General features: G+C 37.1%; 1 protein-coding gene and 1 long non-coding RNA gene across 2 annotated transcripts in view; both read left to right on the top strand.

The window, feature by feature from the left end:
• Positions 1–14,774, top strand: part of LOC124170234 — a 159,474-nt gene that overhangs the window by 102,832 nt on the left and 41,868 nt on the right. The gene's annotated exons all lie outside the window — the stretch shown is intronic.
• Positions 4,872–14,774, top strand: part of LOC124170254 — a 47,678-nt gene continuing 37,775 nt past the window's right edge. Inside the window, exons 1-3 of the long non-coding RNA XR_006867386.1 lie at positions 4,872–5,100; positions 7,736–7,825; positions 10,300–10,389. This is a non-coding gene — a long non-coding RNA (uncharacterized LOC124170254). The remainder of the gene's footprint in view (positions 5,101–7,735; positions 7,826–10,299; positions 10,390–14,774) is intronic.

The following is a 14,774-nucleotide window of genomic DNA, read 5'->3' as shown; positions in this document are numbered from 1 at the left end:
GCGTTCTTTCTCACTTTCATACGTACAGACATTTGCTCTTGCGTGTTAATGTGTCGGGTAACCAAGACTTTTAAGAAAAATAAATTTCCACTCCACCTACGAGGCCAATTCTAAAACGAAGAACTTCATCGTGTCAGGGACGACCAGTGGCCAGCCGTGATGAATGCAGACGCGAGATTTGACTCACCAAGAACTCCATTGAGATAAAGCGTAGGAATGCTGCGTCTCCTAATTACTATCATCCCAATTGCTTCGTTCTTATCTGGTTAGTGTGGACTGAGGGTGGCCATCATGGCGGAGGGGGGTGTGTACTCGGAAGCAGACCCCCATAACACTCTTATCGCCCGATCGCGTCTCAATCCGCAACCTTAGGGAGCGATCCTCCCACTCAAATGCTTTGTACTCACTTGAGGGCACCATGTACAGAATATAAATTAATGATATTTACTCCTTGAAATATTACAGAAAACCAGGGACATAGGAAGTAGAAGTAAATAGCTTGCACCTCCAATTATCTTTAGCTAGGTATACATGAGTACTTTGAACTCAAATCGATGGATTATACACATCTTTGTTTTAATTCTAAGACAATGAGTAAAATACTAATGCAGCACATTGGTAGAAGTGTTCCTTCGTGAAACTAATCATTATAACCAAAGGTGATAACCTGAGATGAGAAAATTTTGCTACATTATAATGTCCGAAAATATTGTGTCCGAAAATATCCACAGGGGAGAATGACGCCTCGGTAGTTTAACTGGCTAAAGCACTCGACCGGGGATCGGGGGATCCGGGTTCGATTCCCGGTCAAGGCGAATGATTTTTTTTCTCTGTGGATCTTTCGCACTACATTATAAGTTCGCCTTTTAGTATATAGGTATGAGAACCTCAAATCTCAATTTTTGGTTTAAGCATTTTGAGGTTAATTTGTAACTCAAACATTACTGACTGTTTTCAACATTTGAGTAATATTACATATCGTAGAATAGATTTTATTTTGGCATCGAGTGTTCGCATTGATTTTCTGCTGTTCCCCTAGACAAAAGAAGGCGGTGAAAAAATAATATCCCCTGCAAGGGAGAATTTTGTTCAATTCAATGATGGAATAAAACTCCTTTTTTTCAAATAAATCTTTCTTAAATTCACGATTTTTCATAATTTTGTTTTCCTTGATGAAGCGAAGTGATTTTAATATTTGGAGGGGTCCGGACGCCCCCTCCCTCACTACGCGATACAGCGGAACGTGATAGGAGAACTTGATGGTCATCTATCGCCGTCGTCGCTGTCACATTTACATAATCGAGGTGCAGTGGGGTAGCCAGGAATTTCGTTTGGGGGGTCCAAATCCAGGAGGGGGGGAATTTTAAAAAGAGTCAAGCTTGTAGATGGCTTTAACCAAAACTTCAGACACTCAATTATCGATTGAAACTTCTTTTTTCAAATAAATCTTTCGTAAGTTAACGATTTTCAATGTTTTTTTTCCTTTATAAAGCGAAGTGATTGGGTTTTTTTATATTGGGGGGAGGTCCGGACGCCCCCTCCCGCGCTATTCCTCTACCATTGGCTTGTCATAGCAGTTGCACGGAAACAGCGAAGAGCACTGGCATACGAAACCAAAAGAAAATAATGAGGTAAATGAATAATGGACGAATATCATCTTAGTCAAGAAAAAGAATATGTTGGTGACGAAAGCAGATGAGGATAGGATTTAGGATAGAAAGATATGGTATCAAGGATTTACTACATTGACGGAAATTTCAAATCGGAGGTAATTTATAGCTTTTGAAAGTAAATTCCTGAACGTTGTAAAGTAAATAAGCCATGTGAAGACCACAGAAAATCATTAAAGGGTATTTATTACAGATTAAATAATAACAGATTTTATTTAAATAAGGAAGTGGTCGTTATTTCAGTTCCAATTTCATTAGCAGGTTCCTACCAAGGAATTAATAATTCCTAACCCTTCGTTTAAATATTGCTAACTAGTAGTTTTATTGTTTGCATAATAGCATGTTCGTGTCCTGAATACTATCCCAGTTTCTGCTCAGAGCTCTTCTCACTGTCCTGTGTGTTTGGCCTGTGTCTGGCGAAAGACTGGGTTTCATTTCAAAGCTAGGATGAGTGCTGCTTGCCTCGTGTGGAATCACCCCGTGCACTTGTAGGGGGCGCGTCTCCCTCTAGCGGGGCCGCCCGCATTGCCTAACAATGCCGAAACACCAATGTAACTTTTTATTGTCATATTATGGCAATGTCTTGTGCATGAGTATGGTCAGTTTAAATAAAACTTTCTTAGACTTAATAAGTGACTTAGTTATTTGTCTTTACTAAAAAAGTGACAATGCCTCAAGATATCTTTTGAACCTCCCCCTTGAGTTTTTTCTCTTTAAGCAACTGCCATGGGCTGCAGTGGCTGGGGCGAGGATGGGCACAAAACCCTGAAATTCACTTGTTAGTTATTGCACAAGTCCTCAAACTCGCGTGGCAAGGCGCGATTCGGAGTCCCATTTAAAACCTCTAAACTATTGTGAAATGATTTGCGAATATAGGGGGAGAAGGGGGGGGGGGCTTCCCCCCGTGACCCTGAAAAAAATATTCAAGATTTTTAATATGTCCCGTAATCATTGCGTTCGTTTTTTGTATTACGGGGTATCCTTGTGCCCCTGCAGAACAAAATACTGGATGCCACCGTGTGAAATAAAAAAATACTTAGTAATTAAATTAAACGAATGTGGATGAGTTGCAACAACGATTTCAAAAAACTATTAGAGAGAAAGAATATTGGTTTGCAATGGGACAAATCTGTGTCCCACGAATCGAGGCACGGGAATGAAGAGCCTTTATCCACTCGAATACCACGTGGTATTTGGTACGGAGGGATCAGGGGTGCAGACTTACAAAAAATATTGGGGGGATGCCAAACCGGGGACCTTGCCCCGGTAAATTTTATAAGTAGTAAGTAAGTTTTAAGTTTTGTAAGCATTTTAGAAGAGTCATATGATCAACATTATAACCCTGATAGCTGGAATGCCGATATCTGGACACTCCGGGGAAAATTGACAAGCCTGACAGATTTATCCTCACTTCTGTAACGAATTTTTGGGGGGGCTTGGGCTCCCTCAGGCCCCATGGAGTGGGCGCCACTGGGAGGAATCACACATGCGAAGTCATGATGCGAGAAATCTTTACGTGCGAACATCTCTCGAACCCGGGCCTATGTGGAAGGGAGCCGTGACCCATTTTATACTTTGCTTATATAGTTTCAGAAATTGATATCAACATGTCAATATCATTTTGAACATTTGCACAAGAAAACTAATCCTCACTTGATTTCAGCCAGACACGTTTTCAAACGACCGGATTGTTAATTCAATTGTTTTCCTGAAGTTTTTTTTCCATATTGTTGTAACCTTCCAAGATATCAGATCCCTAACATCACTCTCGCGATGTCTCCTGTAAGTAAATTTAGCTTGGAACAATAGAACAAATACCATCATGCAATGATTTTTCCGTATGAATGACGCAATTAATTGTATTATTAAAGTCACCAATTCCACACCTTTTATTACGAGAAATAATGGTATTTTAGATATCTCAGTTTAGAAGCGTTTCCTTTATTTTCGTCTCATAATCCAGTATTCATTAATTTGACCGAAAGCGAAGGAATTTTCGCGTCGTCTTAGAAAAAAATTGTCTTTAAATTTGCGATGTAAATTTAGCTTATGGTCCACACTACGATCGTGAAGAGATCCCCTTCCTAAATCGTTTGAGATATCGGAAACACTGCAATTTCTTTATAACAACTCATCTCGAATTTGGTCGCACTCCACTGTGATGCGTTGATTTCGTCTCGCAGTCCCACCTCGTACGAGTACCACACTTAAGTGACGTATTCCAAGTGCGATCTTTCTATAATCAGGTTATTCTCCATTGCCATGAAGCTTTGCTTCCTTGTTAATGCTTATTCTTCCGTCATCCACCAAGGAAGTCGTTGTCGTGATTGATGAGTTATGCATTCTAACGAATAAATGAGAATCACAAGAAAGATGTGATGGAATCAGTGAACCGAATCACCCAATTGATTTGATTCATTAAGCCCAAATCTTAAGGCCGTTTTACACGGAACACGGAATTGCGCAGTCTGACGTACGTGTGAAGGCGCAATCAAAATTGCGTCGTGTAAAGCGGTGAATTGCTAGAACACATGCGAGAATGCGTGGATGCGAGAAGGCAAAATAGCCCCTGTTCTAATTTCGTTCATGCATTCGCACAATTCCACGCCATTTTAGAAATTAATGCAGCTCTAACCTGCGCAATTCCGTGTACCGTGTAAAACGGCCTTTAGAGAAAAACTAAGATTGTGAGAGGGGAGGCAAGAATGTAAGGAGAAGGAGTGGATCGCGTTTGCTGGCCCCGCTTGCAGCAAAGAGACCGCTTTTGTGGGAAACTGCGTCGTCGCCGTTCCAACGCTCCGATCCAATGGAGTGGGGATGGAGTGGAAGGGGTTGGGGTGGGAAGATGCTCGTGACCCTGAATGAGTCATCCTCACGAGGAAGAAGAGGGACTTGGTTTTGGGAGTGGAGGGGGGAGGTATTTATGAAGAAGGGGTGGGGATAGGCTTCGAATTTGGTGAATTAGTTTACGTATAAGGCGCTGGGAACTGTATGAAAAGATTTTAAATATCTAAAAAAAATTCCTTTCGTTAATATTGCGATGCCACTAATTACTGCTCTATTTTTGGAAGTGTGTGGACTTCGAACATAAATTGATTGATCTCCCATCGGAAATAATGGTGACGTCCATGGCCAGGGGTGGATCCAAGATTTCTTTCTGAGGGGGGGCAGAAGCGAAGTCGTAGGCCTGTGGGAGGGTGAGCTAAGCCGAGGTGGGGGAAATTTGAATTCGCCCGCTATCTAGTGGAATCTTCTGGAAACTTGTCCTGACTTGCGCGCTAGCGCCAAAATTAGCTCATTTCCTGCTCATCGCTCGCGTTGTCATCTTCGAAAGAGCCGTCTTCTTCTGAAGTTTTAATAGCATTCATCTCGCTGGGCTCTTCATCTTCCATCGCAATCAGGGCTTGTGGGAGTGTGCATTCCAACCTGAGTAAGTTCAAGTAATCATATGTATGTTACTGTTTTGATGGAGTGAAGTTTTAATCAGAGGTCATATAACTAAGTTTTTGGCGCCACTACTCCTGCTCCAGGAGAGTTAGAATGATTGTGCTCTGCCCGGGTACTTGCTCCAAATGATTTTTGTCCGCAATGGGAGAAGTTGCTTTTTGTTTGCTAATTTATCTCTTTTTTGATTTATATTTGATTGTGTTATGGCTTCGTGTGCATTTACTGCGTGCTTGCTTTCACTGTTGAATTCTTTCTTGTGTTAGAATACGTACTTTGCAAGGGCCTCAGCTTACGAAATATAGAGCGTGTGCTTCTCGTTTAAGCCAGATAGATCAGTTATGTCGGGTGATACTCAACTATAATGTCTTCGGCTTGATCACTCCTTTTGTCGTTTCACTATCACTGGAAATACGTCGCGATTATTTCATTAACGATTTGAATGGTCATGATTTATGTTATATTTAGTTATACAGAGTAATGGCGAAGGCCTGAGGTATGCATTTATGAATTTCAAAAGTGAAATGGTTAATTTTCAATAGTGGGTAGCCGTAAGTACGTAGTAGTGGATATGGTGCTTACATAGAATTCAATGGAAATGAAAAACGCATGTCTTGTTACTTTTCGGTGCCGATTTATGTTGGTGTTAACTATTCGCCGGCATTTTAGTAATACATTCCTGCCTCTGTTTAATTTCTATGTAGTGATGTATCACTGAAGGAAACCACATCCGTGTGTATACACGTAGTTTCATTTGTTTATCAACACGGCGTCACCTTATTTTGTCAATCGAGCTTGTTTCTAGTCTACGTCGAGAGCTATGATTGCGATGTTTTTCCTAGAGTACAAATTAGAAATTTTCAGGGATTGCGCAGAGCAATACTACATAAAACTTGACCGGAGTCTAGGAATCGTGAATAGTGTGGGCCATGTTCCAAATGTTGGCAATTGTTATTAAGATTTGGTCTCGTATGACGTTAACACTAAGGTGCATATTTTGTTCTTTTCTCGTGGAATTATTGTGAACTTTATCGTACTCAAGGCAACTATTTGTTTCGTACGCTAGTATAACCCTTATATTTTTATTCGTGATGATGTATTATCAGCTATTCATTCGTATTTCAATGATGAAATAATGAAAATGGTTTACGTTAGTCTCATAATATCTAAGAAGTTCGACATAATATTTTGGAGGATAAACATTGCCTGACGGTTCTATTTGTACTACTCTTCCTACGATATCAAGGGTTGTTGCATTTTAAATTTGTAGTCGTCTCATAGTTATGAATAATTCTTGAAATTAGTAGTGCGTAATTCAATGCGTTAATCAACCATTACTCCTATAGGAATTTATTCATTGTTTGTAAAATGCCTCGCTGGGAATAATTACGAAAATTTAATCTGTTTTTGTGTGTAGGTGTCGGTAAGTAGTCACAACGTTACTTCGATGCATGTGAAACAAGTAATGGGACAAAGAATTCCTTGTGGATTTCTCGTTTGTATGACCCATGTAATGAGTGTTTCTGTTATTTGCTTGTGCCTGAACTTAAAGGCTTCTAGCAGTCGTGAATAAACGTATTCTTGCCATTGATTAGATATTTTTTTGGCTTATTATTCTTCTTCTGGAGGGCAACTGTTATCGACCTTTATTGACGAATATGATCGTAATTGGTGAAGTAATTTGATGTGGTAAGGATCTGTCTGTTGTAGTTCCAACGTGTTCAGTTGATGTTTCGTAGGCAGTTGGAAGGTTTGATTTTTCTGAGCTGCGAGCAACTCTAGCTTCGTACTTATGAATGCTATACTAGTTAATATTTGACAGCTGTTCAACTTCATGGTTTCCAACAAATTAATCGCGGTTATTTTATGTTTGTATTTGGGAAGGGAGTGATTTTATGATTGTTACATTTTTCCTCGGTACAATTTTATCTCTTGGTGAACCGTGTTTCGTCCGTAATGTATAATCTTTTGGTTTTCAGGACCTAGGCGTAATTAACGCTGGAGGTCTGGATTTTTATATTTTACGATTGTATTATGTTTGTTACACTGTTTCTATTTAGTCGTGTCATCATGTCAGCCTGTTTTTACGAACTATTTCAATCGATTTTCTCCCGTATTAAGACAGTATTCTAGTTTTAATATACCGTGTGCTACAATGATTTGTTGATGGGGTAAAAGTTTTCGTATCATGATGAAATTATAGGACTAAATGAGTAGGCAGTCGTGTGTATCATCAATCTCTCTGTGATAATATGGAAATGCTTAAAATTTTGTCTCCTCTGATATATTAAGGAAATGGTTTAAATTTTGTCTCCAATATTGGGCCGTAATAAACTAAACTAAACGAAAAATGGCATTATCTCTTTCCAGCGGTGTAAATAACCAATTTTTGATCATAGCTGCACACAAGTTAAATTCGTTACATAATGATCCAAACCTTTTTTTGCCTAGATGAAATTGTACTCTATGGTTTATTTCAACGTAACAATTTGTCCCACCATTGGACGAGGGCACATTACTTAGACATATCTGAAATTGATATTAGGAGGGATACTGCCTTTGTGAATGTTTTTTTTGATACACCATTTTATTAATATACGGTGACCTTCTTTCCTCTTCAGGATTCTCTCGTGGTGACTGAGCTGTGGATATCTAGCCATACCATCCTGCTTTAACTTAGCTGCCTTGAGCTGAACCTCCACAATCTCCAAGTGTGTATCCTTGTCAATTTCTTATGATTTTGTTTTTTGTGTCTCAGTGCATGGAATTGGTTGATTTTTTCGTCTTAGTTCCTTTGTAGAAGTAGAACATCTTACCTACGTGGTGCCCTTAACGTTTGATGGGGGAAATGTTGCAGTATGGATGTTGCCTTGTGAATGTTTTGGTGTAAATTGCTTCTCTTTTCTCTCTCTTGGTGAAGTTAACTGATTTATTAATGCAAATAAATGCAGTTGAAATCCAATTTCATTATACACATTTAAACAGCATATAAATGCTGTCACTTATCAGGGTGGGAGGTTGGAAGTTAGTATATTGTTGCAATTGTGTTCTCTCGTATTATGTGGCTTGTGACAGGCAGTTGAGGATCTCATTGGAAATTTGTCTCATCTGTAGGTCGGCCATTAAATAGTGTGATGCATCATTCGAAGCCACATGTAAGAAGTTCGATGTAGATAATTTGTCACTACCAAACCAGTTACAATTAAATTCATTTGGTGGATCTGAAAGCGGTAGACGTTCGTTTAAATTTTGACAGTGGTTGAGTATAAATGATTTACATCAGATGTTATTTATTTTGTAAGTAATTGAATAGATAGATATTCTTTACCTCACTTTTAAATGATGGTTGGAATTCTGGCTTGGAGTTCATATGCCAAATTGTTTGCTAACATTTTGATTTAATTTTTATATTGTAATAATGGCTATGGATAAAAATGGTTAAAATAAATGCATGCATGGAGGCGAGAGATTGCTACAATGTCATTTATGGTAGGGACATGAAAAATATGAAAATGATTCCATTGTTCATAAATGCAAAAGTTGAGGCAAGAACTGTATGCTTAGTTTGAACAGATGTAATTTATGTTCGTGATCATTAAGTAATGCAATATCGCAATATCCATCAATTGGATGTTATTGAATTGACTAAATTTTATGTGATTGTCAATATTTAGTCTTTAATCCAATTATTTTGTTTTTAAAGTTATCAATCATTTCTTAATTCTTAGGTTATTTATATAGAAATCAAAAATTTCAGTATTATTGGAGCCAAAGATAGCACTCATTCCATACTCTACAAGGGATCATATTAAAATTCCATTACTAATGGATTATTAGTGCAATAAAATTCTGTTTTTTAAATACTTAAATGTATGTGGTGTGCGGAAATTTTGACTATTGAGATATGACATTTAATATATCAGAAAACTTGTAAGATTTTCGAGGGCTTGTGGTTTTATTTGTGTGTAAGGAAGCGTGTTCAGAGTCTAATTATGTCATTTAGCCTCATATGTGAGTTAAAAATCTGTTGTTATAAGTACAAAAAAATTTTTTCTCAGTTTTTTTTAATACTAAGGTGAGTATTTAACTGTTTTGTAGTGGAGTTATTGTGATCGTCTGCATTCATAGACAACTGTTTGTTTCATACAATAGGATAGCCTATGAAGTTTGATCCATGGCAATTTATTATCAGCTTTCCTGTTTGTTAGCGGTTATATAAAAAGCATTTTTTTGGAAGTGATTCCTTTTATGTCTACTTAGATCTTCGTTTTTTACTAAGATTTATATTTTATATATACCATGGCCATCCTTTTTTCCCATAATGTATTATCTTGTGGTTTGCAGAACTTCAGCATAGTTAATGTTGGAAGGTAATAATAGTATTTATCAGTCCTACTTACAGTATTTCATTGAATATAGTCCCCCCCCCCTAGTTTTGAGGCTTGAGTTACAGGAAAAAAAGAGAAAAATAAAGGTTTGAAAATAGTCCCCTCTTTATTTTTACCATGGGTATTTTTGGAAAAAAAAGGTGGGACTATATTCATTCAAATACAGTATATTATAATTTGCCGTTGTGCTACTTAGTTGTGTCTTCATTTCTGTTTGTTTTTTATTGAGGATTTTAATGATTTTGGCTAGTTTTATGTCAGTACTTTAGTTTACATGTACCATGTGCTATGATGAATTCTTGATGGGGTAAAAGTTTTCGTATCATAATGAAATATTGGAAGTCAAGAGTAGGGTTCATGTGTACCATCAATCAGCTATCATGTTTTGTGGGCATATTAGACTCTTCTGTGATAATATGAAAATGTTTTAAATATATTTGTCAATATTGGTCAGTGATTTGCTTTAAGTGTTCTGTGTGGATTCAAAATAAGGTATTAATTGTTGCCTGTGGTGTCAGCCATTTTTGATTAGGGTGGAATCACAGATCAAATTCCTTACTTAATAATACAAACATGTTTGCATTGAATTATTGCTGCAATGACTATTTGTCTGCCCTGATTATATGGTTGTCTGGATTTCATCTTAACTTTCCAATTTGTCTCACCATAGGATGACAACATATTACGCAGTTGTTGCTGTATATACTGTTATTGTACGAAGAGGAAAGGTACTGCCAATGCGATTGTTTTGTGATACTCTTTTGTATTAGTTCATGGTTATTTTCTTTCCTTTTCAGGATACTGTCCTGGTGATTAAGCTGTGGTTTTCTTGCCATCCCATCCTGCTTTAACCTTGCTTCCCAGGACTGAACCTCCACAATCTCCGAGTGAGTATCATTATCAATTTATTCTGAGTATGGTTTTTATGTAATAAGGTATGGAACTGTTAGCACTCATTATTTGTCTTGGGTTTTATTTAAATAGTAAGTCTTTCGTGTGTGGTACTTATTATGGTTAATGTTAGAGAATAATAATATTTGTTATAATTGTTAATGTGTAAGTGTGGATGGCTTCTATTCTCACTCTCTCTCGGCCAAATTCATTGCCATAACAATAGGAAAAAATGCTAACAAAATCTAGAATATTTAAATGCCGCTATCGCATTGGAGCTTTAATTTATCACGGTAGCAGGTTGGAATTCTAATGTAATGTTGCGATTGTGTTTATAAGAATAATGGTGCTTGTGACAGGCAGTTGATTAGCTGAGTGGGAAATTTCTCCCATCAATATAATGTTCATTCAGAAGTTTAATGGACTAATGGAAGCTCTTGTGACAAGTGTGGTGTGGATTTTTTGTGTCCTCCAATATAGATAGTTTTGAATTTTATGTGGGAGGTGAAAGTAATAGAAATGAGTTTTACATTTGAAAGTGGTTTAGTATAAATAGTTGACTGTTGATTATTTTACCTTCACAATTACAATCTCCATGTGAATATCATTATCAATTTATTATGAATATTGTTTTTGTGTTGCAGGGTATGGCACTGTGTAATTTCACCATTGTTTTTGCCTAGGTATTTATTTAAATATTAAGTCTTACCTTCGTGTTGGCTTGATTTTCAGCATTGGAAATGCTTGAGTGCGTTGATGTTGACTGATGAATGTTTTAATTTGTGAATGGCCTCGTTCTCTCTTTTTCAAGTTCATTGAATTAGCAATGGGAAAAAATGCATTGTACATTATTTAAATGTCATAATTATATTATAGCTTTTCTTTACCACAAAGAGTGGTTTGAAGTCTATTGCGTAGTTGCTTTTTTTCACAAGGATAATGGAGCGGGAGTGGCTGACAGGGATACTATTCACAAGTGATGTCAAGAGAGAAGATAAAACCTTTTTATTTGATTGTAGATACTTAGATAGCAATACTGTTGAAGGGTTCCCAAGTAACATTTTTGGTTGGCCCTCTGTTGGCAGATGGTGGAACACAGCGGTTGGCCCATGGTATGATTTGGCCACCTTGCCAACCGTATCCCAACCAACGATTCCCCAATGATGGGCCAACAGAGCATTACAGTCGGGCCTTTGTATTCCCAACCAGAGGCCAACCCCTCTCCAACGATACACCGTTGGCCCTTCTGCCATCCGTTTCCCAACAAAAGCTATATTTTACTGGCATTTCTCATTTTTATAGAATGAGAGTTAAATTAATTTACCTTGATATGATACCGGTAGATAGAATCTTTACCTTTAACTCCCTATAAATCAAAATGAAATCAATGCTATAGGACAAAGTAAGGTTACGGTGGTTAAAAGTGGAAAACAAAAAATCAATATCAGTTCAGAAGGTCCCCAACTTTTATTTTCACAAATTAGGACAAATTTTATTAGGACAATGTCAACAGCACCTTTCCATATTACAATATGGCACTCACAAAAACTGTCCATCTTCTTTGTAGGGCAACAAAACACACTTAGATAAAATCTGGGTGGACTGCAATTTGCATCCAGGTACTAATTTTTTTACTACAAATATACCAATGGTACCACTTCTTAGAGGTAGTTCAAAGAAATACTCCTTAATTTCAAACATGTCACACTGCAAGATGTACACCCCTGAGTTATTTGATTCAATTGCCTTCACAATTCCTATTCTCTGGTCTTCAGTAAGGAAATTGTTAAGTTTAGTCCATTTTACTTAATTGGATTAATAAGTGCAAGATTTAGGGATATTAATAGGAATCACAGAAACACTGATTGAGTATAATAGTTGATGTATTTTCCATAAAATAATAATTTTGCAGATGTTATTTAGGTTTACTCATACAAATTCAATCTCATTCTCTTCAGAGAGGACTAAATCACTCACTTCGTCCATAGAAATACTGTTTTCATTAAAACTTCCACTTATACTAGATATGCCACAATCTGAAAAAAATACATATCGATCTATCTAAATTAATGATGAAAAGTTTAAAATTCCACGAAACTATCTGTTTAAGGTAACATGATTTTAGGAATGCCAGTTTTGTAAGACTTACCAAATGAGGTCAATACCTTATTTTTGTTAGAAGCACTCAACTTATTTCATTTAGCTGCTATCACAAAGACAAAGCCCTAACAAGCAAACAAGTCTTGGTTGTTAGGTTGCTAGGGAACCATGTGAACCGTATCCTGGAACGTATGCAGTCGTATTATACATCTTGCTTATTCACGACCCATAACGAACTTCCATCGGTTAAGTTAGACTCGAAACAGACAGATCTTATAAGTCTACAATTTTTCATGTGCCCTCCGGGATGTATGTACTAACAAGTCGCATTAAAGAAGCCTCCGCTTCTTGGAACCATTTATGTCAAATACCATGCTGAAAACACAAGAAAATTAGCAGAACATTACTTAAAAAAGAGTTATACATAATTTCCAAAAATTATCCTATGTAGAATTCCTTAAATAATTATCAGTTGCCAGAATAAGTTATGGTGACACGCCTGCTGGATAAAAACCCGAAAGGTATGTGACCCGCACAACATTCTTATAGAATTCTAAGAAATGCAGAGTTCTTACAAGAATTTCTGTGAGACTTATAGAATCCTATAAGAATTTGTGTAAGTCTTATAGAATCCTGTAAGTCTTACGGAATTCTTATAAGAATTTCTACAAGACTTATTAGAATTTTCCAATATTGCCAGCCTTAATTCTTAGCTGCGCCCCTGCCGGTGGCTATATTGTTATTTTGAAATGTAATCCAAGTAGACTGGATATGCAAGTGAAAGAAAAAATTTATACGGCTCCCTTAGAAAGTCAATTATGGAAATTTTTTCATAAAAACTAGGGAAAAACTGCGACATGTCGTTATTGCAGTAAATTTATCATTATGTGTAGGAATACCACTAATTTACCAAGTCACGTGAATGGGACGCATTATGATATGATGAGAGATGAGGTAAAGCTTACCATTTGTTTGGCATTATCTTCATTTGATTGTATCAACTTGAAGTATAATTGGATACATCAAAGGTAAAATAATTATTATGCCTGCACATAGTCGGTAGCACTGACTGTCAAAGCAAGCGACTATGCCATCCTATTTTTTAATGAATAGATGCTACCGATCCGATAACCACTTGATACGATAAATCGATTACAATGGAATTTCGCCCATCTCTACGTTGAAGATCTTGTCGGAATTTTGTTTGCAGCTCTCATGGCGTAAATTGAGGAAATGGTATGATGTCCCAACGGTGGCCCAATGATAATCCATTTCGTAGGGCCATCGTTGGGGATTTCCGTTGGGCCAACAGCATAAACCGTTTCGTTGGGCCAACGAACAATATCTGCGTTGGGCCAATACCAGAATTTGGTTGGCATATCCACCCACAATGAGCCAACCGTGACTACGGTTCCCCAACCGAGGCCCAATGGTCAATGTTACTTGGGTTTTTTCTATATATGCCCGATGTTGAGAGTAATAAGCATTTAGAAAATGAAAAATTCAGTCACGTTGAATTTAAATATAAAATTTTGCTTTCAAGGTCGATTTAGCCGAGTGGTAGCATATCATGTTTTAATTTTGAAAGACCAGGGTTAAAGACTCAGAAACAGTAATCTTTGTAATGTTTTTCTAGTCTCCCATTTTCTCCATTGTGTGAAATGTGTTCCATCTTCTTTAGATATGTTGATTTCAGACATTTTACTTTTTTTTACTAAATTGACATTCATGTCACTTGGTAACCCTTGCTTCGAATTGTTCACTACGTTGCCAAGATTTATCTAAGTGGGAGTGATAACATTGTGTAGGTGGCATCAAAGTATAGGGAACTCATTTCCAAAGCAAATATTCTAAACATACTTTCTCTATAGAAAAGTTTCTCTGGTTCCTCCTGAGGGAAGATTTTTACCTATCTACCTATGTGATCAAGTTCGAGCATTACAAGTGCTAAAAGTTGCTATTGCTCTTCTAGCATTTGTTTTTTTTCCAGTAGTCTATTTAACTTGGCATTGTCTGGAAACGCCCTTTTAACTTTATTTATGTTGCTTTGTAAATTATGCCCCATGTATTTTGTTGCCAAGGTCCTATTCAAGTGGATTCCATAGACCCGAGATATTGAGTTCGAAGTTAAAAGGCTAAGATTTTGTGTGTGATAGGATTTTGGAAATGAAGAAAGAAATGTTGTTCTCAACGCTTGAATAGTTTAACAGCTAGACAAATAGTTTGAAGTTCTTTTAAAACGTAGAAGCCTGGACGGGAGGTTGGAGTTCTGTCTTTATGC

Source organism: Ischnura elegans, chromosome 13, assembly GCF_921293095.1.
Source record: "Ischnura elegans chromosome 13, ioIscEleg1.1, whole genome shotgun sequence".
In the NCBI taxonomy this organism is placed as follows: domain Eukaryota; kingdom Metazoa; phylum Arthropoda; class Insecta; order Odonata; family Coenagrionidae; genus Ischnura; species Ischnura elegans.
The sequence above is the reverse complement of the archived record's forward strand: the minus strand, read 5'-3'. Positions and strand labels throughout refer to the sequence as shown.